Source organism: Calidris pugnax, unplaced genomic scaffold (assembly GCF_001431845.1).
Source record: "Calidris pugnax isolate Ruff unplaced genomic scaffold, ASM143184v1 scaffold24, whole genome shotgun sequence".
Classification (NCBI taxonomy): Eukaryota; Metazoa; Chordata; class Aves; order Charadriiformes; family Scolopacidae; genus Calidris; species Calidris pugnax.
Window position 1 is genome coordinate 31,284,253 of NW_015090922.1, and position 22,030 is coordinate 31,306,282.

Sequence of the window (22,030 nt, forward strand, 5' to 3'; positions counted from 1 at the left end):
ATAAGCAGGGAGCTCCTGATGCAATTCCAGACAGCAACGCTGCTCTTTTACTGCTGCTCAGCAAGGATTTTGATTTTCTCTCATTTGGCAAGAATGAATAGAGATCTCCTTCCAACAGGTGATGTAGTTTGCTTAGAAAGGTCTATGGTCTGGGGCTTGGAAGGAGGGTGGAAAACTAAATGAGCAAGTGAGGCAGTGGCTTCTCAGAAAGGTAAGCCATCAGATCAATTCACTAAATGAGAGACAGTAAGCATGTTACTTCGAAGAGATTTGTACTCTGGCAACTGCAGATTTTTCAGACTTGAAGCATGATGTTTGTCATTTCTCCTAGTCTCATTTCGCCTTCTAGGAGCTGAAAGAATGAAGTACAAAAGCTGAAGACCGACTGTCTTCTCATCCTATGTATGAGGCAAAGGCCTGTGTTTGTGGGAATCCTCAATGGTTTTGAGAACTTGACTACACTGGTTTTAAATGAAGAGGCATGGGTATTGCTAGCAGAGACCCCTCAGATGATCGGAGAGGCCAGAGGTAAACTCCTGACTACTAACCTGAGTTTGCTGAGTTTCCTGCTACAGGAGTTGCACTGCCACAGGCACTCACAATAGAGGACTTAAATCTAGCCCACTTCTACCATCCATTTTGTGTTCCCTATGTTTCTGTATATTTGAACTTCTGGGCACTGCATTTTTATCTTTTAATACTATCTAAAGGTAAAGCTTTTGGCACTTTTTCCATATTATTAAGGAGTCTGGTGTCCTCTTGGGTGACATCTATGTTTGAAAGCAGAAACAATTATTTAAGAAACTGATGAACTTTTGGCTCCCCTTGATTTTTTGAAAGCTCCTGAAATTGTGGCAAGGTTTCATCTGTCCCAAATTTTGACTTCACTTTCAGAGCAGTCACACCTTGAAGTGTCTTAAAGGGAAATCAGAGCAGCAGCCCAAGGATGGCAGTCAAGAGAAAGCAACGCTGAAGAACTGGAGTCTTTGATTCAGTTTTGGTAATGACAGAGGTGAGCTCTTCAGAGCCAGCAGATACTCCTATTTGTCCTCTCCTCCTGCAGTACTCAGACAATGGGACATGGTCAGGGCCTTTATCTGCTAGGAGCAACATTTGGAGACACTCCCAGGGACTCTGCTGCACTGGAGATGCAAATATAAACCAACCCCTCAGCCATTTCCTCACTGGAGAAGGCCCAGGAAAACTGTCCCAAACCTGCTAAACAGAGGGCTCAGGTGGCGTTTGCCTGGCTGGACACAAATGAGGGGGCGGGAATGGGGGGTGTCAGGTGTTGGTTTGGAATTGGGAAAGCTTTGAAATCATACCTCCGTGGTTTCGCTTCAGCACTTTCTTGCTAGGTTAACCCGAGCAATGGCAAGCACTTATTTTTTGCATCCTTCCCAGCACAGCTCTGAGCGCTGGTGCCGTGGGTTACCAAGGGCACCTCAGAGAAGGACAGAGAAGACAGGGTGAATAAATGATGACTTTTTAGAGCTCACAGGGACACACTTTCAATCTCACCAAACAGTCTGCATTACATATTTGTGTCTGTCTTCACAAGTAGCAGGTCTGGAGACATGTCTTTTTTTTCCTTTTTAAATGAAAGGGAAGACAGAGTTATCCCTCAGGATGTCTGTCTGCAATCAATAGAGATACAGCAGTAAGGACTGTGGTTGCAATAAGCCAGAACTAGAAATAACAAGCCAACTCAAATCAAGTATCTGTCAAGTTCCCATCTTTTCCTAAACTAGGAATGCAAATGTCTCCAGTTTCTATAAGCACACATTGGAAGCAATCACCATATGTGTTAAGAAAAAAAAAAAAAGTCTGAACCCAGGCAAAGAAAGTTCAACGTATGCACATAAAAGGAAACATCTCAGATCCCTCCTTGAAAAGCTTTCAGGTGTGAAAACATACGGCATGCTTTCACATCCAAAGCACTAAGTCCTCATTCCAAAAATTGGCATCACCTGTGACACACTCTCAGCAGCCCAGCTGAAGGGGCAAATGAACACAGAGGCCGAGGAGACACGGTGCTGCCCACCCAAGCGATGTCTTCGCTGGCCTCCGACACTGCCACCCATGCTGTGCCTGCTGTCTGCATCCCCTGAGCACTTATCTCCAGGCAGCTGTTAAATAGGCTGGCACCTTTCGTCGGCAGCGACTTCGTATTGAAAAAATCAAAACACACTCAAAAAGAAAAATAGAGGAAACTGGAAAGCACATTAAACCCCAACTGGAACAACAAAACATAAACCCGGAGCGGGGGAGGAAGAAATAGAAGATGAGGAAATTTATAGCAGCTGTTGCCAGAGCTGCTCACTGCAAACAGCAAATGCTTCCAGGGCCACCCATTTTACCTTGTGAGACGTCTGCCTCTGCTGTGGCAGGCTCACTCAGGCTCAGTTAGCAAACCCAGACACCTCACTCAGGCTTATAAACAAGCATTTCACACAGAGGTACATAGTTTGCCATGCCTCTTCTTTGCCAGCATGTTTAAACTTTCCCTCTCCTGTTTTAGGTTTTTTTGTGTTCTTCCCAATCACAAAAACAAAAAAAGGAACAGGCAGAACTGGAGTCATCAGAGGTAAATGAGGCAGAAACCTCTGGACCCAAGGGGCTGGGTAGACTGGGACCCAGTCTCACAGCTGTTGTACATCTCCACAAGCCTTGGACATAGCTTTATGCAATGAGCCACCTCTCCTTCCCTCCCTCCTCATTCTCGGGTGAATTAGGAGAGAGAAGGAAGAGGACTACTTCCAAAAGTTGACTTAAGTCTGGCAAAGATAATCTATCCAGGGCTTTCTATAGTTACAAGGGAGAGACAGGCATCATCTAAAGTAGGATTTGGAACAGTAGCTCAACTTGGCTGATTTAAATCACTTCCCCATGATTCAAGCCTGATTTCTCCTCCTGCCATGTGGCTTGTGGGGGAAAACTGCAACAAGAACAAGACCCCAGCCAGGAAGGAAAGCTACAGAGCTGCCAGCACCGGGAGCCTCCAGCTGCTCCTGGAGCTTTTTATACAGTTTTGACGGGGTTGTCAATTTGTGCCGGTGGGCTGCTTCCACCAGCATCCTGCACACTTTTCTTCTGAACATCCGTCTTCCCCAGCTTTTCTTTCTCACTTCACTTTTCCCTCCTTTTCCACTTCAGCTTCTCCCCTCCTCAGGAAACCTCCTACCGCCAGCCTTCCCCACCGCCAGCTGACTGCTGCCAACTCCCCATGTCCTCCCGCTGGGCACCTCGCGTCTCCCTGCTGCCGTGCCTGGCCAGGAGAGTTACAGGGCACTGGCTGCAGTGGGGAGGGCAGGACCTGTCTGCTGGCTTGGTTCTGCAGTGCCTGGTGTGGTGGAGCCCGTTCTTGGCAGCTTGTAAGGCACTGTGGCAAACAGAGTCTCCCGAGAGCAGCAGATGCAGAAACCCATGCAATCGTCTGCTCGAAAACATGATTGTTCCAGGCATCAGAGTCTTAAGGAGATGGCTGGGGAGTCTGGGAATGGAGACACGAGCACTGAACTGACCACCTTTTTAACTCCACTTTGTATGTTTTTACTTTTTAAAGGTCCCACACACATAAGGCACACACAGATGCCCTGATTGTTTTGGTTTTCTGTGAGACTCAGATAAACATGAGGCAATGCTGCTTTATGTCAGCAAGAGTGAGTAAGAGCGATAACAAAGGTGACAGGATAAGGAAGCCCACATCAATAAGTTGAAAGCATCATTTTTCTACTTTCTAGAGCTTTCCCACTTTAAATGCCTTGCTTTCATTTTTCATGTGTGTTAATAATTATAAGCCAAGAAACTCAAGCCTGACACATCCAGTCCTTGTGCCAAGTTAGCTCCTTAAGGGTGCATTTTTGAAAAAACATTGAAGTTATGGTATTGATATAGGTAGGAAGGCACTATGAGCTCCTCTGGATCTGTGGGATTAGGCAAGATTGGCATAAACAGCCTGATAATAACACAACTGCATTGTACTAGGCTCTATATAACTGCTTTCAATATACTAGTTTTAAGCCTATATTTAAAACAGTAGAAAAACTGTGTGTAGGCAAACCCTTGAGAATATGTTTTTGCTCTTCAAACAATTACAATCAAAGGAACAATACTGACCCCACTGCAGTCAGTGGGAGTTTTACTGCGCATTGTTTTCAGAAGTTTTTTCAGCTCCTGGAGAAATTTCTGTTAAGTCAACAGGCTCTGGTGGTGCAAACAGCTTTTTGAGGTTAAAAAAAAAAAGGGAAGGGGAAAAAAAAAAAGGAAATAACACTGACTGATCAAAGGCAAGTCTACGGCTGCATCGCCTACATACACATTAACACCTCATTAACACTACTTGTGCCTACAGAAGAAACCAGGCTTGGGAACAGCTCTGGCACAAAGTAAACAAGTCCTAGGTAGAAATCCTACTTTTTTCTTCTGATAGTAGCAAAAGTAGGAGTACTACTGATTGCAGTAGCTTTGTTCTTACCATTTATGAGAACAGAAATGAAAGATTTCACCATTCTGTGACAGAAAGTTCCCGTATGAGACCTTTAATGATCACGATAAAAACAACAGCAGCAAATTGAAGATAACAGGGGGAGTTTTCTTAAACATATTACCGATTTTACAACGTGGTTAAAATATCAGAATAATCTGTTGGGGAAAAAGCCATCAAAATAATATGACCTTGCAAATGTTTCATAGTCCTGAAGGCGAGACAGCATTAGCAATTGGTCACGTCTTGAAATTCTCCATTGATAATTCTCAGTTCTCCTGGCATTTCCATTTTCACAATATAGTGCTTCACCTCTGCCAAGAAGTGGAGCTCCTGCTTCCCCTGCCTGCTCCCTGCCAAACTCCCCAGCCACTTTCCTGGCCGTACTTCCAGCTCAGCCACTTCTGCGAACCTCTTTAAAGCACTAACCTGCCAGAAAACAAGTGCATGAAAACACAGGGAGCAAGATGGAGATGTCTGGCTGCCTCGGTGGCCTGGGGAGCCGCAGCCGGGGCAGGGCAGAGGCAGTGAGCTCCGAGCTCACCCCTTGCTCACTGCCCCGCACCCCCTCCGCTCCCCAGTGCGGCCGGGGAGAGGGGGTGCCTGTGGGACAAGCTGCTGGGGAGAGAGAGCCCTTCGTTCGGATAACCCCCCCCATCATCTCCCTCTCTAGACGTTTTATCTCACCAGGACTTAAGACTGGGATAGAATCTGCTGCGGCTGTGCAGGATCTAGGGTTTTAACGAGGATAACTTCTACCTGATCATTAGCAAGCAAAAAAGAGAAAGCCTTTCTTGGGCCCGTGCTGAATTTGCACCCATTTCACTTCTCTAAAAGCAATTTTGTTAAACCAGATCAGATGTTCTTATACCGACTTAGCTAAAATCAATTCCTAATTGATTAAAGCTAACTTGAAATAAAATTGCCTAGGCTATAATAAAGGGTGTCCGCAGCAGTTTAACTGACTGGATTTAAAATAACCCCATCAATTAAGCAGCTACAACTGTCGAGCTTTTCATGACTGGGTTTGCTTCCTCCACTGTGCTCAGGAAGCATTAAGTGCAATGGGGACCTAATCCTAATTAGTGCAGCGGAGTGCTGCTGTGGCAAAACAGTAAGCAACCAGAGCAAAGCTCATGGTGCAAAGTGCCGGCCAGAGATGGGGGTTCCTCTCTCAACTTTCCAGCTGGTCCCCTGTGTTGCCTCGGGCACGCTATCCTCCCTCTCTGCAGGTTGTGAAAGGGGATGGCAAATCCCTGGGGGCAGGAGCTGTCTTGCACCTTGTGTTTGCGGGGCACTTTGCACCAGGGGGATACAGTCTTGTCTGGGTCTGTGGAGGGCTGGCATTAGCCAAATAGCTGCCTTTTTAAAGCAGTGAAAACCATGTCCTGTACTTCCTCAACAGCACAGTCAACTGTTTTCTCAAGCTTGCATGTGTCCATGCATGAGAGAGACAATGAATGCAAAGGTTGCTGGTCTCAATTTTAAAGGCTTGTGGTCCAGGTCTAAAGTCACATCCAGACAGAAAAAAGAACACCACCAAAAAACCTTACGGCCATAAACCTGCTGATGAAAGTCAGTTGCACCAGCAGCTCCTGTGATTTTGGGTGCTGACTGTACATTTGGGGACTCTCACAGGAAGAGTCTGCAGTACAGCAGAGGTTTAGCACCAGCTTATAGATGAGGGTTTGGGGAGGCATATAATGCTTGGCTGCTTTCCCTGTTTCTCCTGTGTCAGCTGGAGGTCCCCTTGCCAAGCTGGAACCCGCACCAGGTTCAGAGCAATCCCGGTTTTTAGGAGACAGCTCTAATCTGTTCCTAAATTACTTAAAACTTTTGTAAATAGGTGTTCAAAGCACTGAGCATCGAACATCTTCCCTCTGCGAGAGCAGCGCTTTCCGCCTGGTACACCACCCAGGAATGAGGGTGGCTGAAAATTGCTACCTTCGGGGAGATGCATACATACAGGCTAGCAGAAGTTAAACAAATCATCTCCTTCAGTCCTCTGTGCTGCATATCTTTTCTCTGCCAGCCCACAGGGAACTGAAAAATACCCAAACTGCTTAACTGCTTATTCAGAACAGACGTGAGCCAAAGCTGGAATTGGTTATGCAAATGATCCTGAACACTGGATTTGCTGGTAAAACAGGATTCAAATCCAGGCCACCCTGCCTTTGTTTCTGCAAAACCAAAAATCAGACAGTGATTTTCTCCAAAACAGCTGGAATGTTTCTACGTCTACTTCATTTCCACATTTTGATTCCCTGCTTTGCCATCCAGCCCACACAACATCCTTTCCCTCCCCCTGCCAATCACTCCTTCACATTCCCAGAATTTAAATTATTTACCTTGCATTAGCCACATAAAAAGGATCCTCCTGTTTATTATGATCTACCTCAAATCAAAATTTTATACTGACATCAGTAGAGAACAATAATAAGAAACCAATGAACATTTAAAAATATCCTAGTCGTGTAGAAGCAATTTAGATCTGTCTAAAATTGAGCTTATGGGCAATGAGAGATATTGTCCAAAAAAACTGCAATTAATTCCTTGGATTTTTTCCATCAGTAACTTCTTTAGCTATCAAGAAATTATTTTAAAACCTTTTAAATCTGAATTCTTCTTTAGGAAATATTGTCAACACTGATGGAATTCCAGTGGAAGATAAATGTCACTTCTCATTTCCAAGTACAACTCTGAAGCAACATACATTTGTGTGGGTGTGTATCAATACGTGGGTGTTGTGTATATGTGTGTGCATACACGCATGTGCATGTACGCTCTTTGCACACTGAATTATCTATATATTAGAAACATAAGCTGCACAATTCAGTCCAAATCCAAGTTTGAATCTTCTCAACTTCTGGAGGTATTTGGATCTAAGCGTGGTTTTCAACCCATTAAAAAAATGGATCCTACTCAAAATTAAGAATCCATTTAAAGCTCAAACATTTCTCACCAGTAACCTTTCCTGGAGTGGCAACAACATGTGAGCTTTGCAGATGAGACAAGGTCACATGAAAAACACAGGAACTTTATGTCTCTACCAAGATAACATAGCAAGATGGCATTCAGATAAGTAACTAGGACTCCTGCTAGTGTAAATCAGCATATTCCCACTGAGATTCCTACTATATGGAAACCAATATACCATACAAAGGAACACAACAATTTCAAAATCACATTTTTATCCTTTGTTACAAAAGGAAACAATACTAAGTCAGTAAAAAAAAATGACAACTCTTGATTTGATTTCTCTAAGCATTTGACAAGAATTTCGCTTCTTCCTCTGTGTAATCAATGAACCTCATTTGTATAGGTTTTTCACACAGTAACAAAGGACTATGTCACATGGATCTGTATAAATTATGAGAAATACTGGTGGAAAAAATCAGGAACAGGAAGAAGGGAGCTTAGAAACAAGTGCCATGGTAGAGACGCTTTTTATTTTGCAGTTGACCATCTTCCAAGCTGAATTTGTCCCTTTCTCATCAGCCTTAATATAGATTTCTCCTAGTTGCAGTTCTGACACTTTAACACAATAAATTATTACACTAACATGCTAAAGCACAGTTGTATTAAATGGCCTCCTGAAGACAATTAAGTCCTTGTGAAGGCATGCAGAACAAGATGCTGCAGAAAAATATTAAAACACCATCCTAATAAATAGCTGTAATCAACACAAAATTTAAAGCCCAAATGTTGAGTGTGTGGCAACAGGCAGCACGTCTATCTGAACTTTTGTAGGGTGAACAGTGTCTTGTGTTTGAGAGAAAGACCATCGCTATGGTCACTGTAGGCAATACCCATGGAGTGTCTGGCCTGGGGGGTTGCTGTATCACCCCCACGCCATTACCCACAGGACACATACCCACCCCATAAACCTTCCTCAGGCTGTCCAGCACTGAGAGCCATGAGTTGCTGCCTCCTGATCCCCCTTGGCCATAAGGGGTCACCATCAAGGGCCGCACCGAAACCCCTCGCTGCACCACTGCGCCTGGGGGGGAAGCAGTAGATAAATGGCACAGTGGCCCTGCCCACATACACACATCACCCAGACTTTAATCAATACAAAACTGAAGCCCAAATTTTGTGCGTGAAGGGGTTAGCCATAAATATATGCCCAGTGTCAGCCAATGATACATTACCAGCACTGAAGAAAGAAGACACCTGGGCAGACGACAGTGGGAGCTGCTCCACTGCCATGGTTAGGCATCTGTAGCAGAGACTTTGCTTAATGCAAGGATGCTGACTACTTGTCTGGTTAGGCATCCATAGCAGAGACTTTGCTTAATGCAAGGATGCTGACTACTTGTCTGGTTAGGCATCCATAGCAGAGACTTTGCTTAATGCAAGGATGCTGACTACTTGTCTGGTTAGGCATCCATAGCAGAGACTTTGCTTAATGCAAGGATGCTGACTACTTGTCTGGTTAGGCATCCATAGCAGAGACTTTGCTTAATGCAAGGATGCTGACTACTTGTCTGGTTAGGCATCCATAGCAGAGACTTTGCTTAATGCAAGGATGCTGACTGCTTCTCTCTACCAACTCTAGCCAAGGGCTGGGCAGTCCTGAGCATCAGGCAGGCTGAATTGTTCCTCACATCCCCTCACTTAGGGGCAACAGCAGCCACAATGCCCATGTTTGGCTCCACAGTACTTCATGTGACAGCCAGCCCTCTGTCTCTATCAGTTTGATTTGCAGGTTACCACAAGGAACTTCAATAGTTTGCACTTGAATAACAAATACATAAATAAACTGGCATGAATAACACTCCTGGGAAATCAGCAATGAATTGCCAGGTGTATTTCTTACGGTGGGGGGGAAGGGAGAAAGTGAGAAGATGAATAACTGGGAGAGAATTATGCTCCAAACCTTCCCTGGTCACAGAGTATTGACAGAATAAGAAGTGCTGAACTGTGGGCTATTTGGAGATGCATTTGTCAGTTGGTGCACAACTTCCCTGAAGTCTGGGCTTTATATTTGGTTAATATATTTAGAGCTGGGAAAGACTATTAGGAAACCAAGAGATGAAAATGATATTTGAAATTAGTATTTCTGACTGTTTTTCCTTCCTCCAGGTTATTTCTACAAATCATATGTTGTGAATTCTTATCTTGTTCCCAAATCAAATAACTCCAGTGAGCAGCAGAGGCAGGGTTTGAAAGAGGAATCTCCAGTGGTCTGTGCCTCAGAGCTGTGGTTTATTCTCTTCCTTCTCAACTTTGAGGTAGCTTCATTAACTCGGACTTAGATTCCAGCCTCAGCTCCTGTTGTGGAGAGAAAAAAAAAGGGATGAAAGAAAACACCGTGATCCAGCCAGACCTTGAAAAATTAGACCCACAGAAAAAAAAGAATACAATCGGAACTTGCAAAGACATTTTTTTTTTATTGGCCTTGTAATTTCCTCACTAAACACGCTTTTAACAGCCTACCCCTCTCAGAATCTTAATTATCTAGCGGCCCCTCATAATGGACCCATTCATGCCTTTGCAGAGCAAAAGCACTGTGATATCGCAAACACAGGAACTCAGAAGATACAGCATGTTCCCGACGAAGGGCTGCACACCCACAGATAGTTGGCAGAGGGAATTTGCTACTTGGAGAACATAATATAATACAAATATGCGGATTTTTTCTTTATTTCTTTCTTTTTTTTCCTGAAGCAAGGAAGAGTAGAGGCTGTGCCTGAGTTTTGTGTAAAGGAAAAAAAAAAACCCTCTGATATACAGTTCTGAATAAAGCAGAATATTATAGGCTCTCCATCTCTCTCCTCCACCATTTCCAACTGTTCATTGACTACCATAAATTAGTATGACGTGATATATTGTATGGGCTGGAGACATTTTACGAGCTTTTGAAATCTTTTCCAACAGGAAATGTGAGGCATCACTTACTGTTCAGGCTTTTTTTGGTTTTGTTTTTTTGGAAACGAACCACAGGCTGAAAATATTTCATCTGAATCAAAACAAAGAGTAACGAGTTGGTTGGCATCCTTGAGAACTGGACATGTTTAGTGATTCAAGCACATACTTCTGCAGACCCTTTCTATGATAAAAGAAAGAAAGAAAATAGTATTATATCAGGAGGAATATAATTGCAAAGTTTTCACAAGCTACTAGCTCTGAGAGTCCTCTACTTCTGAAACCCCACTGTTTTATGTTCTCCAGGTACTTTTTGCAATCAGTTCTGCATCTTAAATTTACTAGCTGACTTTGTCTAAAAAATAAATAAATAAAAAAGGAAAAAAGAAAAATAACACCAGGGATTTCCAGAACAGAAACTACATCATATGCAAAATACAGCCCAGAAAAATTATATTCAATCACTTATATTAAATAGAAATCTTGCCAAAAAAAAAGCTGTAACTACTGCAATAAGCAATATAAGAATTTAACCAAAGAAATCACTGTTCAGAGGACATACCAACTCCGCATGCCCATATTTGTCTTTGGATGGCAGTTTAATTAATATATTTGACATTCCAATAGAAATATCCATTTACTTCAGGATCTGCTGTCCTAGGCCTACTCATTAAATATTGACCAAGGTCCTCTGGATAACTCTATAAACACCTACCAATTTTTATTTCAACAGATGTGCTCTCTCCAGAGCTGGTGTGCCAGCCAAACACCATCAGCCATATTCCTAGCTGCAATGGTAAAAAAAAGTGACCGCAGAACAATGGTAAGAATTATGGAAAAAAAGGGGAAAACCTTGTATATCTAGGACCCTCACCAGATCAAGGTGAAGTTTACTTTTAGTCCACCTCCATCCAGTCTAAAAATTGTTCTTCAGTAATAACCCTATCATATATAGTATGTGCAGTTGTGATATTTACATATTTGTCAATTTACATATTAGAAATATCCAGATTTTAAAACAAAATAAACCAACAACAACAACAAACCTCACACACACCCACTGTAACAACTATTGTATTGGATACAGAGAGGTATTTGGACCTGGCAGGCTGGGAGGGTGGGAATTTATAGATAACACCTCCCTGAAGACTTATGGATAAATCCACTCTTCAAGCAGTAAGGCAAGGAAAAAAAACTTACAAAATTGGTTTCAGGGACAGGATTCCTTCCCGGAGTCCTGTTTTTAGTCACCAGGGAGGCCACCTGGGAGAAGACCAAAAGCCAGAGATGTCCCAGAGGTATCCAACAGCCTGCACATGAGCTGCATTAGGAAACATCTTCAGGCTGGTTGTGCTCCAGGAACCCCATCACAGAAATGTGTACCAACCTAACACAACATTGGCACCTCGTAAGAAAGACAAAGGAACATAAAGAAGCAGCTAGTTTCTCTCCTTTGAAAAAAGTCTCCTCCAGAAGCGGGCGAACAGAGGAGTGTGTGCGTGCCAGACCCCCCAACTGCACCTGCCCTGGACTGGTATGGTGGCACCAGCCTCCACATTTCATGAATAATAACTGCCTGTGTTAAAGGAAGGGATCGCTAGAGAGGATAGATTGAAGGAAAGCGTAAGTCAAACAGCGAGAAATGCTTCTAATACTTGCATTTACCAACTGAAGCCCCGAGTTTTGCATCGCTAGGCAGAAGGAACAAATTGACCTCTTCACAGAAGTGGCGCACTGAAGATGTTTAATGAATTGCTTCAGAAGCAGAATCAGTTCTGAACTGAACACAGGTATCTCAGGGAGGAAAAAGACACATAAAAGCACTGTGCAAACTGCTGACAGCACTAGCTATGTGAGAGACAATCAAGGTACTTAACGTTTTAAAACACATGCCCTGCATAATAACCAACACTGCAGGAGCCTCAGTCACTCTCCCAAGCACTGAATGAAGAGGAGCGTGGCTGTACTAGGATCATAAAAGATATCCTTTAAGCCTCTTGCATAAATGCATGTGTTCTGAGTTGGAGTTAACTTACATTCTTCATGTACCTAGGGGCCATTTTCCCCCTCAGAAGTGAGGGGAGAGGGAGAAGGGGGCATCACACTATTGATTTTCTACAAACGTGTTTAACCTTTAGTAGCTGCTGTCAGCATTTCCAGTTACAATATCAACAGCCAACCAAGTAACCGTAGGAGTGCAGAGAGCTTGCTTCAGATGTAAGACTTGAGAAATCAGAGGTTCCTCTCTCAGCCCAGGGTTTATTACTTTAATGGCCTTACGCGAAAGGGTGCAGATGCAGGCGGGAAGGGGGAGGGTCTCCACAAATTCAGACAATATTTCCTACAAAAGTTACAAGAGGCCACTCTCTATTTCCCCTGACGCATTGGGTCTGAGTCAACTAATAGAAGTCACCATCTAGAATACAGACAGTTCTTCTAACAAATGTTTCCTTTAATGAGTGCTGTGCAGTATCACAGAAAAAGTGCTCAGGCCGTGGGTGATGAGGGGGCAGGTGCTGCCTGGCTTCCAGCCCATGAGAAGGCTGCTGGAGCAGGGACAGGAGTTTTACAAGAGGTGGTGGCTGAAAAACTGGTAATAGCTTGGGTAGCCCTTTGTTTCTGGGTAAATAGGTTGAGCACAGAAGCACGCAGTCTCCCACAGTCACCTGGTGCCTACATGAAGCGAGGCAGTCGCTTCAGCCCAGGTCCCCCGGAGCTGCCACCGGCTCTCCTTGCCAGCCCAGCCCGGCTGCCACGGTGACAGCCTCCTTAGCCAAGCATGGCAGCACATGGACGTATAGCTTGAACTGCTTCCTGATGCCTGCCAAGCCTGATTTATGCCAGGCAGGTGACATGTCCTCCTCGCAGTAAATTACAATCGACTTGAACTTTTTGACCAACTTACCTACGCTCTGCCTACTGAGGTATCTCCACTGAGCGTACTTCACGCACCCTGCTATGGCAGCTGCTCTTTTGCAAAAGAAACCAAGAGAGCAGAAACACAAAGTCTCTCCTTGTCCTGTGCATAGGGCCATGGGGGCTCCACATCCATAACCTGTAGATGGGCAAGGGCTGAGCCCCTCTGGCAGTGCACAGGGGCTGGCAGGCTGCCCCACCATAGCACCCGCTCCCCCCTTCCTTGGCAGTGGGTACCCAGCCTTGGTATCGCCGAGTGATGTCTGAGTTTTCCGAAATGTACTGGTTGCAATTTTTTTGTTGTTATTACCTCCTCCAACACAGTTTGGGCTTGCAATATTAAGACAGCTTGGGTTTACATACAGAGGGAATACAAATAGCTTCCCTGCAAAATAAGTGGTGAAAACACACCACTCGACGGTGCTGCGTGGCTTCCAGGATTTATGGGCTCCCGTTTGGGATGAACTGTGCAGTTCTCTTGTGGCGCTGCCATTATGAATAATGCGGCCACGCTAAACTCACACTAATAAAACCTGAATGTATCACCGCATTGTTCGGTGCTCTGTATAGGAGAAACCCATCCATTAGCAAGGCGGGCACTGAAAACTCTTTGTGACAGGAGCAGCGCAGGGACGGCTTCACAGCAGCTATTCAGAGCCACTTTACAGCTTCCTGAGCACAGCCCAGGCTGGGCTGCCTGCCAGCCGTGTGGGAAATGGCTGGCAGAGGGGGCTCCGGCCACCAGCTTGGAAGACCACATGAATCACCCAGGGAAAAGAAGCAGGTACTGGGAGTACCTGCTTGAGGGTGCTGGTAGCACGTCCGCAGCCTGTCTTTAACATTTGTCTCAGCCCACCTGTGCCTTTTACGATTCCTTTGGCAAAGCGAAATTGCCAAGACTCAGTGCAAATCAGAAAATCACCCTGCTGCCTTCCTGCCACGTAGCTGTTGGTGACCACTGGAGCCTGCATGGACATCAGAAATGTTCAAACCAAAGCAAAGTAGGCAGCCATGCCAATGAGAGGGACAATGCGGTGTCCTGAGGTGGCATGCTCAGGGCAGGGCTCCCCACTCCTGGGGCAGGAGTGGAAGCACCATGGCCTTTCCCGCTGCCACCAACCTGGCTGCAGGGGCAGAGCTGATGACCACAAAAGGCACGACTGCTTACTCAGAGCAGAGGCAAAACCAAAAGCAGTGAGAGAGTCTACCAGCAACACCATCTGCTTCCCAGCCAAAAGCCTCCAGCCTGCCTTGGTGATGGCTGACATATGCTGCTTTCTGCCTGTCCCATGACTAGGCTGGCTGGCCTCCATTTGTCCTGCTCCAAACCACTTTCATTTGATGAATGCTGTAACCCTAGAGAGTTACCCAAGAATGTACTAGCTTTAACCCTAGAGAGTTAACCAAGAATGTACTAACACCATGCCTTATATTTCTTCTGCATGAAGATCCTAACAAATATCTTTACTAAGTTCAACTACCTTCCTTTAAAGAAACCCACGACTTTGCTTCTGGATTTGCCTTTCCTCCAAGCAGCAGTATTTAGACATGCAAAACAGTCCTGAAAATTCAACCGACTGCTGTGGCACAAAAAGAGCCCTGATGAGAAAGTTTGAATTGAACATCTTTCAGTGGATGACAAATCTTGGCCTGCCTGAAGCCTTTGAAAGCCCGAAATGCAATGCAAATTAAAGTTCAAGGAGCCTAGAAGAAAACTATCTTAGCTTTAGGCTTTCAACCAAGCAAAAAAGAGTTAAAAATTTTATTTTAAAGAGCAGTTCAATCATTTGCTTTCCCAGTATTAATGAACGCCGTCTGCATGTTCCCCCAGATAAGGCTGTGATTCACGTAGCAGGCATACCCCAGAAACTCAAAAGGTCAAAAAGATGGCAACAAAGAATTTTGTTAATATTACCTAGAATCCACTCTGTTCCTTTGGCTATTTTAGTATCAGTAAATAACTCTCTACGTTTTCTGACCTAAGCAGTTCCGTTTGAGAAGCTTCCCAGCCTGGATGTTTCTAAAATGTTACCAAATGATTAAACACAAATCCTCAAATGAAGAGAGCGAGTTTTATTAAATATCCCAGAGCAGTGCTGTCTACCCACACTTATGCCCATGTCTGGCTGCTGGCTGATAAACGCCTTGGCTTTAAGATATTACTTATTAGCATGCCTGTATATTTCCACCTCACACAGTCACCCAAGGGTGATTACTATCTGTTAATTGAATTCCATGCCAGCAACTGTGTCTTTGTGTGCCTGCCATTATAATTTCGGGGATTGTGACTTCATTTCCTATTTACAAGTTGCAGCGATAAAAAAGTGTATTTATTTATATATAAATAAACACACCATTTTTTTAACTATATGGCAGGAGGTAGGTGGAAATCACATGTGAAATGCACAGGTGTGTCTGTTCTTTTGCCTTCCTTTTTCTCCTTCTGCCTTCCCACTGGAAACAGAGCTTGTGTGGGGTGGTGACGGGAGACGTGGCCAGGGGAGCAGAATGAGAGTCTTAAGTTTAGAGAAGGGTAAGCTGAGGTTGTAAAAATGCTTGGTTTGATGCCTTCCAAGCGATGGACTCTGTGTTGCAGGGCTTACTGGAATAACAATTTGCACATCTACTGTGCTTTATGCATCTCAGAGCTGTTTCCCATCACTGCCTTCTTAACAGTGGTTTATGGAATGCTTCTCCCGTTGTTTTAGATCAGAAAATGTGATGTGTACATGGCTTGAATCTCCCAAGACCACACTGTGAGACCGAGACAGGACTAGGAGAAGAATCCAGCAGAATACACAGGACCCAAATGACTTTTGAGTGAAGGCTGGCATGGCTGAGCTCTGAGCCTGCATCTCAGCAGCAAGAATCCACGTCTCAGCTAGCCAGCTTTGGCTGCTGGGCTCCAGAAAGAACCTGAAGCTTTTGAAAATACATTAGTCCTTTTGAGTTTGGACAAATCTGCAAGGACAAGCAAAGGAAACTCCTGAACCACCAACCACAGATGGCTGTTATTGCAGGGATAGCTGGTCTATAATCCCTTTCATAAGGGCATTGAAATTCACCTCATAATCCTTCTTTCTTTCTTCTCCCTCACTATGTCTGTAGGAAAGTTGTTCAAGAATCTCAGTTCTTGGAAGATCAGAAGCTGATTTCTCTATTAAGATCCACAACAAGCAGCTAGTAGAGGAGTGAATGTAAAAAAGCTTGAAAGGGGTTGTAGCTAGCTTAGACTAAGGGTCGGTGGAAAACCTGGGTGATGTCTTTTACCCAGCCAATTTATATTTCACAGAAAAAACAGTCAAGCCTACAGCCAAACAAGTCCTTGTTGCAACGTCCTGTATGGAGGTAGATTTCTTACGACCCAGGTTACACTTCTGAGCAGTCTGCTTCCAAATGCCCCCAGAGACAGCACCTGAGTAATGAATTGGAGCATCCCTATCTGTTATGTCAGACACTAGCCAAATACTATTTATTTAGTAGGAGATGCTATGAAACTATTGCTTTTTAATAAGCTTCCTAATATTTCCTGGAGCTTGCCTACATGAAAGTCTCCTTCATCGCTGTTTTGCTTTACCGTTTTCTATAGCCAGAATGTGCTGAGCTACCAGTCAACACAAGCAGCCCAGGAAGTTATAAAATCTTTTGTGAACCAGAAAAAAAAAGATCTGGGATCCAATTCATTTTAACATCCTGAGAAATCTTTCTCCAAATGTTATTATTGTATTCCAACCTGTCCCCAGTTTAAGATCACTCTTTAGGCTGGCTTCTATAATAGGCAGGATGCATACTGCTATAAATTAGCTTAAGAAATATCTTTTCCCTGTAGACAGCTGCATGCTTCACATTCATCACTGATGCAGCCAACACTAAAAAAACTGGCTTCAAATATCCCCTTTTCGTGTTACAATACTCTATAAATTATTTTATTTAAAAAATGAAATACAATAGCTATTTTCAGAGAAAAAAATTTCCAAGGACAAATTGTTTGCAATGTAATAAAACTAAGGATGCCATCTATTCTTGAGATCAGTCAACTTAATCTGTAAATTTATTTTGGCTGCTTATAACTTAAGCAAACTTTATCCACTTGAACAATTATTTTTTTTTAGATTGGATGTCATTCTCATAGCAGTTACAAATTCTCCTGAAATTAAGTTTCTGGGATTTCCTTGCTTTCTTAAAATATAGGAAAGCCTGCATTCACAAAGGCCATTAGAGAACAAACTTATTAAACCCTAAACTTACTGAAGTCTTCTAATAATCAAATTGGGCAATGTCAGAATTAACAAGGTTGAAACATTTAAAGGTGATTGTGCAGGTGATTTGCTAATATTTAACCCTTGTATAGTAAATATATGCTCTGAAACCAAAATAAAAGAAACCAGGTCTGCAGTGAAACAACTGGCAGTGAAAAATACCTTCTTCAGATTTTGAATTGCTCACATTTTTTTCTGTCAAAAATACCATCACAAACAAAATGTTCCTACGAAACATTTCAATTCCAACAAAGCAGCATTTCCTGGTGGAAGATATTCTGGTCAAAAAAAACCTTTCAACAAAATGTACTTCAGGCTTCGTCTTTGATTATACAAGAACACAGTGCTCTTTCAAATGTCTCAAATGCAAAATTAGCCCTGCTCAGTGTATGGCTGTAGGCTGAGAGGTGAATTAGTGCAGGGCGTTCTCTTGCTGCAAGCTCTTGCTGTTGGGGTGGGAAAATCAGAAACATGCTCACTGAGCCAGGCCAGTTGCTTAGGTGACCAAATCCAGGGAAAAGTTCTTGTCTGAGAAACATTGCAAATTTGGCCTTGGTCTGATCCCAAGGCTTGGCCGGAGCCTGGAGCCTTGGCCTGCGACATGGTCACGCACCCATCATGGCCAACGGCAGTTGGGGGACAACCAGCGTGTGGCTAGGAAAGGCCATGTTATAAAGCATACGTGCATAACTGGGGGTTGAATTAGGATTGCACCTTACCTCTGATGCTCCATAAATTTGAGTACTTGGCTTTACAACGTTAATATTTTTTGAATCTGTAATTTTTGTCGTATAATTGTATATAGTACATAATTACTCATAATTCATTACTGCACATGCAACTCGGCAGACAATGTTTAGACATTAAATTTCAGTTCAGTGATTGAATGGAGGGTACAGTAAAAATAAATATCGATGAATTTTGTAAATATTTGCATAATGAGCTATTTAAATGCAAGAGATTCTAACATATGTAAACAATTGGAAATACTGTATGTGTGTAAGTCTAAAGTGGATGCAAAAATATACACAACCCCTTGTAAAATCATATGATTTAGGAGTCAGATATAGGGTGGAAAACCTGGGTGATGTCTTTTACCCAGCCAATTTATATTTCACAGAAAAAACAGTCAAGCCTACAGCCAAACAAGTCCTTGTTGCAACGTCCTGTATGGAGGTAGATTTCTTACGACCCAGGTTACACTTCTGAGCAGTCTGCTGTGAGTACTCCTGCTTCCAAATGCCCCCAGAGACAGCACCTGAGTAATGAATTGGAGCATCCCTATCTGTTATGTCAGACACTAGCCAAATACTATTTATTTAGTAGGAGATGCTATGAAACTATTGCTTTTTAATAAGCTTCCTAATATTTCCTGGAGCTTGCCTACATGAAAGTCTCCTTCATCGCTGTTTTGCTTTACCGTTTTCTATAGCCAGAATGTGCTGAGCTACCAGTCAACACAAGCAGCCCAGGAAGTTATAAAATCTTTTGTGAACCAGAAAAAAAAAGATCTGGGATCCAATTCATTTTAACATCCTGAGAAATCTTTCTCCAAATGTTATTATTGTATTCCAACCTGTCCCCAGTTTAAGATCACTCTTTAGGCTGGCTTCTATAATAGGCAGGATGCATACTGCTATAAATTAGCTTAAGAAATATCTTTTCCCTGTAGACAGCTGCATGCTTCACATTCATCACTGATGCAGCCAACACTAAAAAAACTGGCTTCAAATATCCCCTTTTCGTGTTACAATACTCTATAAATTATTTTATTTAAAAAATGAAATACAATAGCTATTTTCAGAGAAAAAAATTTCCAAGGACAAATTGTTTGCAATGTAATAAAACTAAGGATGCCATCTATTCTTGAGATCAGTCAACTTAATCTGTAAATTTATTTTGGCTGCTTATAACTTAAGCAAACTTTATCCACTTGAACAATTATTTTTTTTTAGATTGGATGTCATTCTCATAGCAGTTACAAATTCTCCTGAAATTAAGTTTCTGGGATTTCCTTGCTTTCTTAAAATATAGGAAAGCCTGCATTCACAAAGGCCATTAGAGAACAAACTTATTAAACCCTAAACTTACTGAAGTCTTCTAATAATCAAATTGGGCAATGTCAGAATTAACAAGGTTGAAACATTTAAAGGTGATTGTGCAGGTGATTTGCTAATATTTAACCCTTGTATAGTAAATATAAATAATATATGCTCTGAAACCAAAATAAAAGAAACCAGGTCTGCAGTGAAACAACTGGCAGTGAAAAATACCTTCTTCAGATTTTGAATTGCTCACATTTTTTTCTGTCAAAAATACCATCACAAACAAAATGTTCCTACGAAACATTTCAATTCCAACAAAGCAGCATTTCCTGGTGGAAGATATTCTGGTCAAAAAAAACCTTTCAACAAAATGTACTTCAGGCTTCGTCTTTGATTATACAAGAACACAGTGCTCTTTCAAATGTCTCAAATGCAAAATTAGCCCTGCTCAGTGTATGGCTGTAGGCTGAGAGGTGAATTAGTGCAGGGCGTTCTCTTGCTGCAAGCTCTTGCTGTTGGGGTGGGAAAATCAGAAACATGCTCACTGAGCCAGGCCAGTTGCTTAGGTGACCAAATCCAGGGAAAAGTTCTTGTCTGAGAAACATTGCAAATTTGGCCTTGGTCTGATCCCAAGGCTTGGCCGGAGCCTGGAGCCTTGGCCTGCGACATGGTCACGCACCCATCATGGCCAACGGCAGTTGGGGGACAACCAGCGTGTGGCTAGGAAAGGCCATGTTATAAAGCATACGTGCATAACTGGGGGTTGAATTAGGATTGCACCTTACCTCTGATGCTCCATAAATTTGAGTACTTGGCTTTACAACGTTAATATTTTTTGAATCTGTAATTTTTGTCGTATAATTGTATATAGTACATAATTACTCATAATTCATTACTGCACATGCAACTCGGCAGACAATGTTTAGACATTAAATTTCAGTTCAGTGATTGAATGGAGGGTACAGTAAAAATAAATATCGATGAATTTTGTAAATATTTGCATAATGAGCTATTTAAATGCAAGAGATTCTAACATATGTAAACAATTGGAAATACTGTATGTGTGTAAGTCTAAAGTGGATGCAAAAATATACACAACCCCTTGTAAAATCATATGATTTAGGAGTCAGATATAGCATATTTTTTAAGGCTCTATGGATTCCAGTACTACAGACTGTAAATACACATTGTATTAAAAACACATTGTTCGGTACAATTAGTCAGTAAACTGTATGACAGAAAGCTTTGGGTGACAAAGAGGGTGGAATAAATGGACATTAGTGACTGTCCAGTTACAGTTACAGAGAGTGAAATCTCTTGGTGGTCTGCTTACTTAAGACATCCAAACAGTTCCAAAACTCAGTCAGCATAATCAATCCTGGTTCAACAAGAAGTACCAGAGGAAATAACCTTCCCGTTGTTACACAGCTGCCACATAACATGCTGTAGAGCTTCTCCTGCAAAACTTATTCCCAGCTCAATGTGCAGCAGTGCGTGCAATGGGAACTGAGAGGTTACCTCCGCCACAACACACCGCTTCCTTTGGTCTTAGTCTAGTCTGAGACTTCTGGACCAGTGCGTCAAAAGGCACCTTAAAGAGGCTCCGCAACCCCAGCCACAGCAAAATGTGGTTCAGCGTGGTTTCCACAAAGGAAATGTAGTGGTGGAGGATGAAGGGAACTAAAGGCTTTCAAAGTAAAAGCTTTTTTTTTTAGGTTAATAACCAGCCAGAGCTAGCTGTCAAGTAGAGAAACAATGAGCATTGTACTTAGTAGCTAGGCTGCCTACTGACTAATTACTGTCTTTGCAAAAATCAACTTCTGCACTAAGGACCAAAGCAGTTAGATCATATCCACAGTCACACCTCTGATTGCAACTGATTCGAGAAACTCAATAGTGGATTGCTGCTGCCATCTCCCTCAGCCTTCATGACTCAAAGGGACACTGCTAACAAGGGGCATCCCACCTCTTGTGGAGCACTCTACAGCTCTGTGGTGGAGGGAACAGGTGGAGGGCTTTTGGAGACATAGCTGGCCAGCATGGACAAGGGGAGATGGACAAGGCATCTGCTGTCTTCAGTGGGACTTGTTTTCCCAAAATCATCTGGGTGCCAGGCCTGTATTAGAGCAGCTGTCAGTAGGCCCATGGCCAAAGCAGCCAAAGACCTCAGGGTGGCGTGGACATCCCAGTCACATCCTTGTCTCCAGGTGGCACTCCTGCTGCCTCTGCCACGCTTTAGGGTGCAGAAAGACCACCGTCTGTGTCCTAAACTTTTATTGCAACATCCCAGGCCCTGGGCTTTCCTGCACACGCTGAACTCCTGGCACCTGATCAGTTAATAAATGTTTGAGTCACTGGGGAGCTAATTTAAGATAGCCCACAATAACTGGGTGTAGCAAATAATTGGCGGGCTGAAGAAATGGAAGATAATATGAGATGCCTGGGCGTGGGTGTTT

At 43.1% G+C, this 22,030-nt stretch overlaps 1 long non-coding RNA gene across 1 annotated transcript in view; it reads right to left on the bottom strand.

Moving 5' to 3' along the window:
* Positions 1-8,964: 8,964 nt before the first annotated feature.
* Positions 8,965-22,030, bottom strand: part of LOC106892992 — a 34,533-nt gene continuing 21,467 nt past the window's right edge. Inside the window, exons 6-7 of the long non-coding RNA XR_001412959.1 lie at positions 10,388-10,538; positions 8,965-9,760 (exon numbers count right to left, since the gene is read on the bottom strand). This is a non-coding gene — a long non-coding RNA (uncharacterized LOC106892992). The remainder of the gene's footprint in view (positions 9,761-10,387; positions 10,539-22,030) is intronic.